Here is a 16,420-nt window from a genome sequence, read left to right on the forward strand (position 1 = left end):
TTCCCTGAAATTTTTCTGAAGTAGTAAATATTGCAAACAAACTAAAAGCCATCGATGAATATATCTACCAGATATCTGACAAGATGCAGCCTGTGGATATGGTCCATGCACGCCAGCATCCCAGGATACAAAAAAGGTGGGAAGGGTGGCATATACATATGGAAAGGCAAATAGAAGATACTTATACTTGGTATAAATTACAATGTAATTGCATGTATTCATTAAAATAAATTTGGACATTTAAAGTAAAAAAGGCAGGTAACTGAACAAATGAATGCATTGGATAGTTAGGTGGATGTGTTAATAAATAGTAGACATATAGTAGATGAATGATAAAATTGTTTCTATTTATATCCATACTCCTAGAAATAAGGTATAACTAACCCTCTATCTGTGCATTTTAATATGAATATAAAATATTTGAAAATATGCCGAATTATAAGAGCATCCTCTCCTCTTCGTGCATGTTCCTGCGTATATGAGGTCATGAAGTTTCTATATGTAATGCATTCATGTTGCCATCATCGTATTCTATATTTCTTTTTAAAATTATTTTTAACAATAGGTGTGTTCTACAAAAACTTAAATTGCTATTGGCAAAACAAAAACATTCTACAATATTCCAACTACAACCTGTCCATCAAGTCTCTGTTTGTATGCCAAGATTTAATAGACTTCGAAATTATTGTTCTCTGAATGACAGTTTGTAAGAGAAATGCAAATTTTTAAAAAACATTTGGCCATTAATCTGTTTGAGCTTGTTTGCTCAAGAAAAGGCAAAAACAAACAAACCAAAAAACCCTTCAGTTTCCTGGTGTGATCCTGGTTGAAATGGATGATTTTTCACTGAAAGCTTTGTTGCTGTTTAACAATTAAAGTAGTTTGTTGATATGTGGGCAGAATCACTTATGAATGTGGAAGTGAGAATCTGTTGGTTTGTTACCATCTAAAATCATTTCACTTTTATCAAATGCAATAAACTGGAAAAATTTATATTATTTATGAATTTGATCATTTTAGCATATATTCACACTGTTCTGATGAATTTAATGAATTGAATTTGTTTATTATCAAATCTGTTCTGTTTTCTTCATTGTATCCTCTTTCTTTGTTCCTGTTGTTTGCTTCCTTTTTTATTTTTCCTTTTTTCCATTCTCTACTTTCTTCTTCTGGTCTAGCATGTGTGAAAAAAGTAAAATTTGCATAGTGAAGGTAAAATTAAACTTGTGGCAGTAACTAACAGTTTTGATCATCTTCAGAGGCCAAAAAAAATGTCAAGACTTTAAAGATTTTTATTTTATTTTATTTTTTTAAAGATTTTATTTATTTATTTGACAGACAGAGATCACAAGTAGGCAGAGAGGCAAGAAGAGAGAGAGGAAGGGAAGCAGGCTCCCTGCTGAGCAGAGAGCCCTATGCAGGGCTCAATCCCAGGACCCTGGGATTAAGACCTGAGCCAAAGGCAGAGGCTTAACCCACTGAGCCACCCAGGCGCCCCTAAAAGCTTTTAATTCTGTTTAGACTCTAGTTTGGGCATAGAGATCCTAACTAGGTTGGAGGTATTAAAATAGTTTAAACTGCATTATCAGTACAAGCAGGTAAGTTTCCTAGTATACCTGCAATGTGTCTTACTGATCAGAGCAGTTGCCAGAAGAATACTAAATTGATAGTGGATCGGAGTTTTGTTCAAATGCGCTTCCTTCTGTCTGGTGGAATGGGCCCCTCCTATTTTTGTCATTTCTAAAGTTAGAGAGTTCTATGAGTGATTTTTATTCTCAAAAGTATTTTAAGCTTCATCTTTGTGAATTATGCTTTGTTAGCTCCTCTCTTATGTCAGAATAACATTCTCTTCCTGTGAAGAGTTAGTTTTTTCCAGTTTAAATAAAAGGAAATGAAAATGTCTGGGTTAAACTAAAAGTATTACTTCTACAGGGTTATGTATGGACATTGGACAGAATGGAAGACTTTTGTTTCATAGATGCATGACTATTTTTCTAGTTTGTATGTATAACTTTTATCATTCTTTAAAACATTGTTATAAAATAAACTAAGGTATGAGGGGAAAAAAGAAGAAAGCCATAATCACTAGGATCCTGCATAATTGCAGTAAGAACATATTCTGTCACCTCATTTAACTTTTGGAGAACCTTACTAATCTTGTAGATGTGAGAGATATAATAACAAAATATTTGCCAATTTGTCAGGCTATTATTGAGGACAAACTAAAGACGTGTTTTAGTTTATCACACATCTAGGCATGTTTGGATCCCAGAGTAACATCTATCATGGCTGCTCTGTCTTCTTCCCTGTTTTGATCACTTTTGTATAAGTGAGTCTATACCCAGTTATTAAATGATATGATGAAGACATTACTGAGCAAGATATATAATCTAGTTACTGAATGAGGAGCCAAAAGAATACTGACAAGCAGAACAACAGTCCAATATAAAAATACATCATCTGATACAAATCTAAGGTCCCCAAACGGAAATTTAAAAAAATTACTTACATATGATCAGGAGCAAGTAAGTATCACTTAATACCAGCGTGTGTTTAACTTCCATCAGTGCAGTAAGTATCAACAGTATGATAGGCCTTTTACAAAACTCAGTTGATTTACACTGCATTCATAAAATAATAGTTCTCAGAAGGCTAATCAGAGGGTGCTAAGAATTCACATTAAGTGGAGCATGCTCAAAGAAGAGCACTCATGCTGGTGGCGGAACGTTAAAACCACGCATTATAGGCAATATTTGGAGGTTTGTCTGTGTGTGTTAGCCTGAAGTATGTCCCATAACAGAGACAGTCACCGGATCCGATGTGGAAGACTCTAGTATTTTCATGGGATCCTAGAGTTAGACTCAATGAAACATAGACACACAGAGCTAGTTTCTGGCTCAGTACAAAGAAGATGTAATTGACAGGCTGTCCTGACCAGAAATGACTGCCGTAGAACATGATGAGCTTTTGGAAGATCATTTGTGTGGATGGCTCTCGTGCAACTTAGACCCTGCAGACGCTTTCAACCCTGGGATTCTGTGGTTCCTTATATTTAGCACTTCTGCATAGAAAAAATATGACTTTCCTCTGGTCTCCACATTAGCACATTGATGCTAAGTGTATGTTATTCTGGTTTTTATCCTCATTATATGATAAACACCTAGGACATGAGGGGGATTGTTAGTAAAAGGACCAGTTTACTGGACTGCTGCATTCCTGTTCACCTGCATGTAGAATCCTCTTGGGTTTTCAGCATTCTTCTGGACTTCCTTTTCTATACATATGATTTTCCATCACTATCCCTGCTTTTTTTTTTTTTCTATTTCTTTTATCTTTTTCTCCTCAGATGTCTTACTACCAAAGCCTTATCTTTTTGGAATCATTTACCTCCTATGATTTGCTAAGTTTTCTTTCCAACTCTTCTTTGGCTAAGCTCTGATTGACATTCTACTCTGCAGACCTCTCGCCTCCCATTAGGAATGCCTTCTATTCTCTTTTCATTATAGATCATCTAAGGGAACATATAGTCCAATTTTTCCACCTTCTAAACCTCTTCTTACATTACTCTGTTTAAATTTTGTTCATTTCTTTCTCTTCAGAAAATTTTTCTGTGTTATCTATGCATTTGCTTTCATTTCATTAAAAGTATGTTAATTTTGCAAGTATTAGTCATTTTTTATTTTTTTTATTTTTTTATTTTTTTCCTCTTTTTTTTTTTTTAAAGATTTTATTTATTTATTTGACAGACAGAGATCACAAGTAGGCAGAGAGGCAGGCAGAGAGAGAGAGAGAGAGGGAAGCAGGCTTCCTGCGGAGCAGGGAGCCCGATGCGGGGCTCGATCCCAGGACCCTGAGATCATGACCCGAGCCGAAGGCAGCAGCCCAAACCACTGAGCCACCCAGGCGCCCCGCAAGTATTAGTCTTTAATGCAAACTATTTTATCATATCCATGACACATGGCCAGGTCATTTCTCCAACCATGCAATACACTTTTTCCTGAATGTATTTCTCTATTACCAAACTTTATTTCTCCCCATAGAGAAAAGATATTCAACATATTGATATTTAATAACTATTAGAAAAGATATACTGTGGAACTCCGAGCTTTTCCTCCAATAACTCATACATAAACATTCAAAAGAAAATAGTACAATACACTATAAAAAAATCTTTTTTTTTTTTTTTTTTTTTTGGCCTGTTGAGCACATGGAGACTGTGGAAGAATGGATAAAGAGACTTAATATTTGAACCAAGTTTGACATCTATATATCAAGTCATAAGGTGTTTGTGGGCTGCATGTTGCATGGTGTGTCCACAGTGGCTTTTCAAGTTTATATCATTTGTGTCAGCTCCTAAGTGGACCTGAGACCAACATTTTAGACTCTCAGGATGACTTTTTTTTTTTTTTTTTTTGACTTTCAGTATTCCTTATAGTTAAACTTCCTTTGGCCAATTAAACAAATTTTCCCTTTTAGGGACTTCTTCCCCATTCCCATGGTACCAAGGACTGATGAACACTGATTTTCTAGATATTAGCTTCACCAATCTTGTCAGTGGTTTGGTTTAACACCAAAGATTTTCTTCTTGACATTTCTCAGATGAGGAAGAATCATTCTCCAAATGCTGTGTTACAGTATGAAACAAGTTCAGAATCTCCAGTACGTGTTTGGCCCTCAGAAAGATAGGAAAGGGGATGAGAAAGGAAATAAAACAGGTTCCACCCAACAATAATATATTGTGATTTATCTATATTCCTCAAACTGAGTATCTGGCAAAGAGTTTGATAGATGCAGTTGATAGTCTACTGAAATAAAACTTTGAACAAATAATAAGATTACTTTAAAATCAATTTTAGAAGTTGTAAAAGATAAAATGTATCAAAATAAGGATTTTGACATCTAAAAGAGCAGAGCTGGTAGATATACTTGGCTGTGATGGTGGAGAACTGGTATGAGGGAAGGAGTTTATGGCCAAGGAGAGACTGACTCCAGTGCTCAGAGGTTGGTGGGATAATAGGAGCCCCCAAAAGTTGCCGTTTTCTTCCTTGCCTCTAATATTTAGATTGCTTCCCCAGAACTATTTTCATCATAATATACCTACCAGCAAGTGAAAATTTATCTTAAAAATTATTGTAAAGAGTAGCATTTCTACTTCAGAGAAACACAAATACTGTAAACCAGAACTTTTTTTCAGGTTGTTTGTAAGCTTTTGTGTGTATTTTGTTCGTTTAGAGTTGTTATTTGTTGTTTATCCACTAGAAAACTTCACATATTAATTTGTAATCTTCAGCATGGCAAAATTCTCAAGAAAAGTTTTGCTGAGTATGGGCTTTCAAATAAAGTCCAGTGAGGACTTAATAATAAAATGAATATGCATAATGTCTTTATGCTCTCCAAAGTCTTTTTGCATGTTTTCTAATTATGCATGTATTAAAATTATGCATGTATTCCTTTTCCAAGAAAGTGGAGTTGAGACCATGGTTTCAGTATTTGGAAATTCTTTGATAAGATAAAATATTTTTAAATTAATCACATCAAAAATGATACTTCTATAAATGATTATAAGTGGAACCCAAATAAGGGAGGGGTATTTCCCAACATATACTGAGAGTTTAACATAAATATGGAGGGAAAACTTTCTAAATTTGAAAATATATCTACATGTATTTATACCTCTGATCACAAACTCTGAGAAGCTTCTCAGGTTAAAGGTCCCATTTCTGTGAACGATTTTATAGTCCTAGTTGCCACCATTTCCTTGTATCTCATTTTGCTCCCAATGGTTGCTCTTGTAATTATGACCAGTTTTCCTATTGGATTTTGCACATTCCCACCCTGGAAATTACTAATAGATGTTTCCCTACCTGGATTATCTGCATTTCCTGACACCACCCTAAATTTGTAACTCTCCTGCAAATTTGAGTTCACATCTAATTTCCTGCTGAAGCCTCCCTACATCCTAGCTTAGCATAGGTAACATCTGCTTTTTGGAATTGGTGCATTTATTGCCTATATCACTGATTTTACATCTATACAATGTTGTTATTAGCTTGTCTTGAATTTTTTACTTTCTTTTCACTTTTGTGTATTCTGTATCATATCTTACAAGGCCAGTGTTTTCCATGGCTTTACATAAATTAGTCTTCTTTAGAATCTTGGGAGAGCCATCACAGTATTATATAGGAGATCTTAATAAATATAAACATTAAGCCAATGAATGAATAGATTTCTCTGAGTTAAAAAAAAAATAGATAGTACTCTCAAGTTCAATGGGAGTAAATTTAAATATACATCAAGGTACTAGGAAAATATATAAAGACCACACAAATGAGAATAAACAGAAGCAATGTATGTAGACTTGCAAGGAGTCAGTCACTATTACTTGCATTTGGTAGAGTTGCAGGCAGGTGAGAAATTTGCAAAGCTTTCTGCAGGGGGAGGGGAAAAAGGCTTTAGGAAGACTCTTATTGGAAGTTGTTGGCAATTTAAGTAGGAAGTGGGCTTACCAGAAGGGAAGAGTCCTATGTGATTGTTTGGAGAACATATTTGGTTTTCTCTGGTTGGTTCTGAGTTGGAAGTAGAGAGAGGTTGTAAACATTCAGGAAGCTAGCAATTATTGTATATATTTTGACCATTTGGAGCCAGTTGCTTCAGAGGTTGTTTTTTGGCTTGCTGAGCTAGTTGCTACAGAGGCTGTATGTCAAAGTTCTATTGTCCTATGTGGTTTGGGTATATATGTCTGTTGATATATTCAGTCTCTCTATACGATAATAGCTTACATGTTTACAGCACCTCTTAGGGTCCCCTAGCACTCTTAGTCTCTTTCAGTTGTTCCTAATGATAGTTCTGTGAGTCTCATTGTTATTAATATCCAAATTTTATCAAAAAGGGGACCGAGACTTGGAGAAGCAAACCATCTTGCATAATGCATCAAATCTAGTAATAGAAAATGCTTCTACTTGAATTTACACCATTTGAATTTAGATTCGAACTTAGGAGGACATAATTGTGAATGTGTATAGAATCAGACAAGGGCCGGTACAAATGAGAAGAATAAAAACCCAGGGAAATTCCATAAAATTGCTGGGAGTTGGAGGGATGGGACCTTAAGAGTCTGGACATTTGGAAAGACAGAACATCATTCAGAATATAAGTGAATGATTCTGAGAATTTTTGGAAGAATGTCGGTGATGGCTAAAGAGGAGAGATTTCTAAAAGGGTTGAATAAAGGCAAGGAAGCAACAGCCCTTCCAATTGAAATTTCAGTTGATTTCCTTCAAAATGCAGGTACCAGTACCATTTTTAAGAGTTGGTTGGACAGGGACACCTGGGTGGCTCAGTGGGTTGGAGCCTCTGCCTTCCGCTCGGGTCATGATCCCAGTGTCCTGGGATCGAGCCCCGCATCAGGCTCTCTGCTCAGCAGGAAGCCTGCTTCCTCCTCTTTCTCTGACTACTTGTGATCTCTGTCTCTCCAATAAATAAATTAAAAAAAAAAAAGAGTTGGTTGGACAATTAGGTAGTCAGAGCCAGAGTCCCCAACAAGAAAACAAGAGGCTGAGAGAGCTAAGACAAAACTGCTCTAGCATCCTGTTTTATAGCATAGACAGGACCAAAACAACATCCTCTCTAGCAGCCTCTGCAGAACTGGCTTTTGCCAAACATCTTGAAATAAAATGATTAACCATAAAACACTGGTCACTATCACAAGTTGAGACACTTAGTTTCCAGATGTCAGCCCAAAAGACCCAAAAGAACAATAACCCAATAGGTACATGGGTGCACCATCAAAGCCGTGATTGGTACACCTAGGCAGCCAATCTATAGGGCCCATGCTCAGGATGCTCAAGATAGTTCTGGAAGAGAGCTTATAAACACATTTAGATTTGAAGGCCAAAGAGTAATCCTTTTGGGTCCCCTCTGTCTCTGGGAGATTTATACTGTTACTCAATAGACTTTGCCTTGCTGCCCACCCCTCTTCGTCTGCCTCTTCATTCTTTGAAGAGGTGTGACCAAGAACCTTGAACAATATAGGGAATAAAAATCCTATAATGCCATCTGCAGTGGTCAATTTTATACTTTGAGTGTTTTTAGTCTGATAAGAGGGACACATTTGTAAATGATATTTCCATGTGATTTTAAAGAGCTTGATGTAAGAAGTATATTAAAGAAAGAATTTTAGGGATATGCAGGGAGAAGAAAGGGAGAAGGAAATGGGCTTACTATTTATCAAAGTGTCATTTACCAAAGTCCACCTAGCTTTCTACCAGTTGAGGAAATAGTGCTTGAAGTAGGAAGTATGTCAAAGAGGTAGCAATAATTTAGTCTCTGGATGATCCTGCTCCTAGTAATTGCTGCCTTAAGGTTAGAGAGGAAGTTGAAGGGATAGAAAAGTTTGTGAAAAGGAAAATCCAGGTTTTATGCAGGCCTGGGTGGAGACATAACAAACCATAAGCAAGATAGAGGACTCGTCAAAAGCACCGTGGTTTTGCTTCCTTTCATCATGTCATTTTTCACCTCCTCTATGAAATGTCCCCTGGTTTCTCTCTCCCTCTCCACTTCTGCAAGATGTAGGTATGTTTTTCCTGAAATTTGACCATGGCTATTTATTAGTACAGACCAATATTATTAGGGCACTGGTGTCATCATTACCATTGACACTGTATTCATTCTTGCTCTAATACGTCCTATTCATCAAATGACAAACCAATCTCACGGCAAAATTTGGTCGTTAGTATAAATTATAGAAATAACAGAAGCCAGACAGCTTCTTATAAAGGCTAATTCCTCCCTGTCCCAAAGAATTTTCTTTTCGGAACTATAAAGAAATTCTTGAAAATCCCCCTACACATTTTCTGTGCCACAGTGATAGTTGCCTTTCCTATACACTCCCACTCGCAGGTCTCCCCCAAATTTCAGGGGAGAGTTGGTCTTTCTTGGTAGATGTCAGGATGCTAGCAATGCAAAGGTTGATGCTCCGAGATAAATGTACTACATGTAGCCTGCTTCTGGATTTCAGGCCCTGGAAGTACAGCAGATTTTCAGCCTTTCTACAGTGCCGCCTCTATAATTCCTGCATATATTCTCTGCCCACAAGATACCAACTGAAGTGAGTATTTGGGGAATTAGTGACTTCATCTCATCAGTAAAAAGTTAAACTGAAACCGCTAGACCGGAATACTGTATAATATCAAGTAGAAATATTTCAGCTGTAGCTACCATTCATATTCTCACTTGATTTACAGAGCACAGTTATCTGAGGGGATGTTCTTCAGTTAGCCAGATAAAACTATTTATGTATGTGTTTGTTTGCTCGTTTATTCAGGAGTAGAATTTAGTGATTCATCACTTCAATATTATACTCAGTGCTCATCACAAGCACTTTTTTAAATACCCACCATCCATTTAAGCCCCACTGACCTCTAGCAATCCTGCTTGTTCTCCATAGTTAACAGTCTCCTATGGTTTGCCTCCTTCTCTTCCCTACACCCCACTTTCCCCATGGTCATCTGTTTTGTTTCTTAAATTTCACACTATTTGTAATGATGTGGTTGGAGCTAGAGTACATCATGCCAAGTGAAGTCAGTCAGTCAGGGAAGGACCTATATCGAGGTAAATTTGTAAAGGTAGAAAACACAACATCCAGTTTAGCTAATAGAAGTCTCTGGGCTCCGTAAAGCAAGTTTTTGGCCATGCTTCTATTCAGTTATTCAGCCAGTATATATAACAGGGAAAATCATTCAGCTCAAGCCTGGTGATGAGTTGTACAGAGGGAGACACATTTGGTTAAATGATGACCCATCGGGACAAACAAGAGGGGACGGCTTCAAGAAATAAGACTATTTAGTCAATACTTGGAAAATCTGCTATTTACCTTCAGAGATGTCACATTACTTACAGCTTTATGAAACATGGGCATAGTTCCCTTTCCTAATGTGTTTCTGAATAATAAAATGGAGTATGATCTTTTCTAGCCACTACATTCCACCTCCCATGGCTAAACACATCCACCTCTTTTAGTGGCAGGAATCTTTTGTTCTATTACTATGGTTGCAATGGCTATTACAGAGCCAGGGAGGGTTAGAGGGAGCGGGTGCAGACTCCCTGCTTAGTGCAGAGCCTGATATGGGGCTTAATCCGAGGAACCTGAAATCATGATCTGAGCCGAAATCAGGAGTTGGCTGATTAACCAACTGAGCCACCCAGGTGCCCCTCCATTGATTATCTTGTTTAATTCTTATCTGAATCCTGACAGTAAGGGTTACTGTCTGTTTTGCAGAGCAGAAAGCTGAGGCAGTCTCACAGAGGTTAAATAAACTGCCCCAAGCTGTGCAATGTCTATTGTAAAGTATAGAGGTCTTTCTCTTAAGCCCTGTGTTCACACCCCTATGTCAGGCAGCCTCCTACTACACACGTAATAACACCTAGATACTCATATTTTATAAAAAAAAAATGTGGTAGTTCAGTTTTAGAATAAAGATATTCTTTTGGAAGATTACTCTTTATTTTTGAAACTATGGAAACATTAGATGCAGAACACTTAGGAAGGAGAGAATCTTTTTACTGTCTTTGTAATTCCTTCTCCTTAAGTTTGCTGTGGTGTACTATATCTTATGGATGTCTTTAAGGCAAATAAGATTTGTTTCACCAGCCTTACTTCCTCAGGTGCATTTATTAGATGTGCGTGGTTAAGAACATCAGTTCAGTCATTGGCAGTTCTGTTTTTTAAGACATGATTTTGTAAAAGGTTTAAGTAAAAAGTTTGTAAAAAAGACTACCGTATGAAAACCTGTGCAGCAATTAATGTTAAAATGACAGTACAGGAAAGGATTCATGTGGTTGAAAAATCGGTCAGATTCTTAGGAATTTCTTTTTCTTTTTTCTTTTCTTTCTTTTTTTTTTTTTAATTTATTTGACAGACAGAGATCACAAGTAGGCAGAGAGGCAGGCAGAGAGAGAGGAAGGAAAGCAGGCTCCCTGCCGAACAGAGAGCCCGATGCGGGGCTCCATCCCAGGACCCTGGGATCATGACCTGAGCCGAAAGCAGAGGCTCTAACCCACTGAGCCACCCAGGCACCCCGGAATTTCTTTTTCTAAGGTATAATTACATACAAGGATTTAAATTTTGAGGAGTGAGTCCTGCATAATAATATGAACAGCTTTTAATGTTATGGAATATTAAAGAAAAAGCTAAAATAACAATAGTTCATTAAACTGGCTTTGTAAAAATATTTATGGAAAGGTTTGCAGAGCAATAAGAGGCTTAATTTTTTAAAAAATCTAGTATATTTCTCTGCGTGTCTGTGAAGCAGGAAGGATCATGTTCTTTAGATTTGTCATCTTTCTTTTAGACCCAAATTGAAAAAAGGATATTTGAATTGGCCTTTATATTCTTTATCAATTTGCAGGATCATTAATATAAATTCACATAGAAATTCCTGAGAAATTTCATTTTCTTTTCATTTCTCTATATTCACAGCCCTGAAATTGTAAGATGTTACCTTGCAGGGACAGAACTTTAACACTGATGAAATGCATTTACTAGTTGTAAACCCTACTAAATTGAAGATAGGCTATGAAAATGGACTATGTTGAATTAGGGTCAAATAGGTTAAACTATTGATAGAAAGGCTATTCCAGATAGAATGATTAAAGCCACAGTTTGGGGAGAACAGCTATTCATTTTATAGGGCTATAATACATGGCAGAATACATAGTATGCCCCCCCCCCCCCCATACACTCATTTGAAATGAACAAAAGAGTATCTCCCACACAGGACAGGTATGGTGGAAGAGGTAACATTAGAGATATACTTTGAATGATAAGTAGGAATCAGTAAGGAGGGATGATGCTATGAAGTGTTGCATTAAATGTTGCATTTAAATTCTGGGAAGAGGAAGCATATCAGTAGTGTATCAGTCAGTCACTTTTGTGAAGGAATACAGTAATCAGAGTACAAAGATCAATTTGGCAGCATGGCTGAGCTAGACCAGTGAAAACGGTAGGCAAAAAACCCTGTTCTCTTGGTAGAGAAATTAACCATTAGTTCAAGTGAAAGGAAATAAAGCCTATAAAGTAGGTGGAGATAGTGGAAATGAAATGGAAAATGATACTGCAAGAATTTTGTAGAAAGCTCCATTGATGGCAGGAAGCATGACTGGTTGGTCACCTCTATAGCCTAGCACCTAGTTTAGTGCCTAGAACTTAGTAGGGACTGATTATTTATTGAAGGAATGAATGACTGAATGAACAGATGAAAGCTAGTATTTATAAGACTTCATATCTAATTAAGTAAATGTAACTAAGTGAAAATATGAATGTGAGGGGTGCCTGGGTGGCTCAGTGGGTTAAAGCCTCTGCCTTCGGCTCAGGTCATGATCCCAGGTTCCTGGGATCGAGGCCCACGTTGGGCTCTCTGCTCAGCAGGAAGCCTGCTTCCTCCTCTCTCTCTGCCTGTCTCTCTGCCTACTTGTGATCTCTGACTGTCAAATAAATAAATAAAATCTTAAAAAAAAAAAAAAAAGAAAATATGAATGTGAGTTACTCTGACATTAACAGATGTATTAACTTAGGAAAAGGAGCCAACTTCAGGGGAAGGGGATTGTTCATTTTGTAACAAAAAACCCAACAGGATATCTGGGTAGAGGTGTCCAACAGACAGTTGAAAATATAAGTTTGTCACTAAGAAAAGCGTGTATTTGTTGAAATACATGAGTGAGCCATATTCCAAGAAGAGCTGAATTTTTATTATTTAGATATACGAGATTCTGTTTTTTCCTAATTTTAATTAATTACAACATAAATTTCCCACTTTATTTTTTCTAATTGTTTCACTCATTCTGTTTCAGTTATTTATTGCTGCATATCAAACCAACACAACTGTGGCTTAAAATATCAATTTATTATTATTATTATTGTTATTATCTCTCACAGTTTTGGGGGTTGATTGGACTTAGCTAGATGCTTAGAGACTCTCTTACAGTTGTGATTAGTGTTGTGTAAAGACTTCTTTATCTATGTATTTGGTGCTTGGGCTGAGATGGCTGGAGTAATTCAGGCTGGTTGGACATCTGTCTCTTCATGAGGCCTCCCCACATGACTAGTGCAGACATCTCTGTAGCATGGCAGCCTCGGAGTAGTCAGACTTCTTACATAGTGGTTGGCTTTCCCTGGAGTGAGCATTCTAAGAGAATACTGAAAAACATACTCTATGGCTTTTATGACCTCCATGAGAAGTCTTGTAGTATCACTTTTACCATATCCCATGGGTGAAAGGTAGACCAGATTCAAGAGGAGGGGACAGTATTAAGTGCATGGTTCATTGGAACATCATCTTTAGAGGCCAGTTGCCGTATTTCTTTTATTATTTTTTGTGTGTGGTTGTTTTGTTTTTTAATTGTGGGAGGTTTAAGGATTATAAATCAAGCATCTATTTCTATAACTGCCAAAAGGTCAAGAAACAACTTGGCCAACACAGCAGAAACTCCCTTCACCTCCATGCCTAACTTGTGCGTGCCCTCCTAATTACAGTGACCTCCTCCCACCAGAGGCAACCACTCTCCTGATTTTTACCATAATCATTATTTCCTTCCTTCTCTTTAGACAGTCACCATCTATGTGCTCCACACCAATATAGTTTAGCTTTGCTTGTTTTTGAACTTTATATAAATTATACCCTATGCATTATTTTGAGACTTGCTCAGCATTATGTTTGTAATCACAAATGTCATTATATCAGGACATGGTTTATTTACCTTGCACCATAAATACCATTGTATGAGTACATTAAGAATTATAAAATATATTTTCATTCTATTTATCTTGACATTGGATTGTTTAGGGCTTTCACACATAATGTGTGAAACTTTAGATCTATCACACATAATGCTGCCATGAATACTCTTACACATCACTTCTTCTGCACAATTATAACAGTTGCCCTTTATACTCAGAAGTATATTTATAAGTGGAATTGATGAGGCATCAGGAATGAAAAGCTTCAACTTAGGTAAGTCACATTACTTTTCAAAGTGGCTAAACACCTAATACACCCATCTGTAAGGTATGTGAGTTTTCACTGCACCACATCCTAACAACATTTGGTATATTAAATGTTTTAATTTTTACTAATCTGGTGAATGGGTAGTGATTGTTCAAAATCACTCTAATTTGAATTTACCTTATTATTATTGAGGTGCAGTAACTTTTCTTATTTATTGACCATTGGAATTTTCTTTCTTTGAAGGACCTATTCAGGCCTTTTCCTATTTTCTAATGAATGTCTCTTTTAATTTAATTGATTATAGTAATTTTAATATTTCCTGAATAATAGTTCTTCCACTTTGTGGTTTCCCCTTTGATTCTCCATACTGTTGTTCTTTTTTTTTTTCTTTTCAGCATAACAGTATTCATGTTTTTGCACCACACCCAGTGCTCCATGCAATACATGCCCTCCCTAATACCCACCACTTGGTTCCGCCAACCTCTCACCCCGCCCCCCGCCCCTTCAAAACCTTCAGGTTGTTTTTCAGAGTCCACAGTTTCTCATGGTTCATCTCCCCTTCCAATTTCTCTCAACTCCCTTCTTCTCTCCATCTCCCCATGTCCTCCATGTTATTCCTTATGCTCCACAAATAAGTGAAACCATATGATAATTGACTCTCTCTGCTTGACTTATTTCACTCAGCATATTGTTGTTCTTAATTTAAATGGATTCACATGAATCAATATTGTCATTTATCCCTTCATTTAAATGGCATGATGTTATTCCTATGAAGGAACTCAGTCAAAATGGAAATGCCAATAAACTTAAATAAATAAATAAATAAATAAATAACCTAATACAGTGTCAGCTTTGAAAAAATCATACAGAAAGAAAGTGAAAGCAGAAAGAAAAGTGAAGAAGATAAGGGACCACAAAGGAAAAAAAAATCACATAGAGAAGGGAGTAATCTGAGAGGTTAGGAGAATAATCCAGGTTGTATTGGCCTGATAGGTAGAAAGGGAGTATTGCAAGAGTAAGGGACATATTGGGGCACCTGGGTGGCTCAGTGGGTTAAAGCCTCTGCCTTCGGCTCAGGTCATGATCTCAGGGTCCTGGGATCGAGTCCCGCATCGGGCTCTCTGCTCAGCAGGGAGCCTGCTTCCTCCTCTCTCTCTCTGCCTGCCTCTCTGCCTACTTGTGATCTCTGTCTGTCAAATAAATAAATAAAATCTTAAAAAAAAAAAGAGTAAGGGATATGGTAAATTTATTAAGTGATGCTGAGAGTCCAAGAACCGTGAGACTTCAACTGTCTGTTGTTTTTTTTTCCTTTCCTGACTCTCATTTTGCAGCAAGGTGCTTGTTTCCTAGCCTCTCAGATTCTGTATGAGTAGAAGGTGACCAATCCTTTTATCTGGTGGCCCCCTGAATCCCTTTCCTTATCTTCTTTGGTCATTCTATCACTTATACTGCTGTAAGAGTCTCAAGATTTTTCTATGAAGTGAGCCAGTTGCTCTTTACAGATGAGGACATGGGGATACAAAGTACATAAGTCATTCAGAATCACCAAGTTAGCCAGAAAATTGGGCGTTAGGTAATTTTTTACTGATGGTTTTCATGTGAGACATAAATCTTCAGTGTTCCCGCTCCAGTCATAACCTGGTCTCAGATGTTGGCTTCTACTCATCAGTTATTTACACTCTAGGAAAATTAAAAGAGAGCTCAAAAGGCAGACAACTCCAAGATTACACTGTGAGATCGTTAAAATGCCACTATGTTGCACAGTAGCATGAAAAAGGACATTAGAATTGAGCTTCACGGGGCACCTGGGTGGCTCAGTCTCTTGAGAGTCTACCTTCAGCTCAGGTCATGATCCCAGCGTCCTGGGATCAAGCCCCACATCAGGCTCCTTGCTCAGTGGAGATCCTGCTGCTTCTCCCTTTCCCTCTCCCTCTGCCTGCCATTCCCCCTGCTTGTGCTCTTTCTCTCTGTCTCTCTCTCTCTCTGTCAAAAGAATAAAATCTTAAAAAAAAAAAAAAAAGAATTGAGCTTCACTGAATCTCTTGTATCAGTTTCTTCAGTTGGAGATAAGATAATTCTACCACAAAACTACTCAATTTTTCAAATAGCAAAAAACTGATATAGAGATTGTACTTCCTTAAAATAATTCTGTTAGAAGATAGATGAATAGGGACCCCCCAGGTGGCTCAGTTGGTTAAGCTGCTGCCTTCAGCTCAGGTCATAATCCCAGGGTCCTGGGATCGAGTTCGGCATCTCTGCCTCTGCCTGCTTGTGCGCTTGCGCTCTCTCTCTCTCTCTCTCTCTCTCACTCTCTGACAAATAAATAAATTAATTAAATCTTAAAAAAAAAAAGAAGATAAATGAATAGACATCACATATTGCACTGGGTTTTTTGCATGGTAGTGGGAGAGGTGTTTGAT

The sequence above is a fragment of the Mustela erminea genome, chromosome 4 (assembly GCF_009829155.1).
Source record: "Mustela erminea isolate mMusErm1 chromosome 4, mMusErm1.Pri, whole genome shotgun sequence".
NCBI classification, from domain to species: Eukaryota; Metazoa; Chordata; class Mammalia; order Carnivora; family Mustelidae; genus Mustela; species Mustela erminea.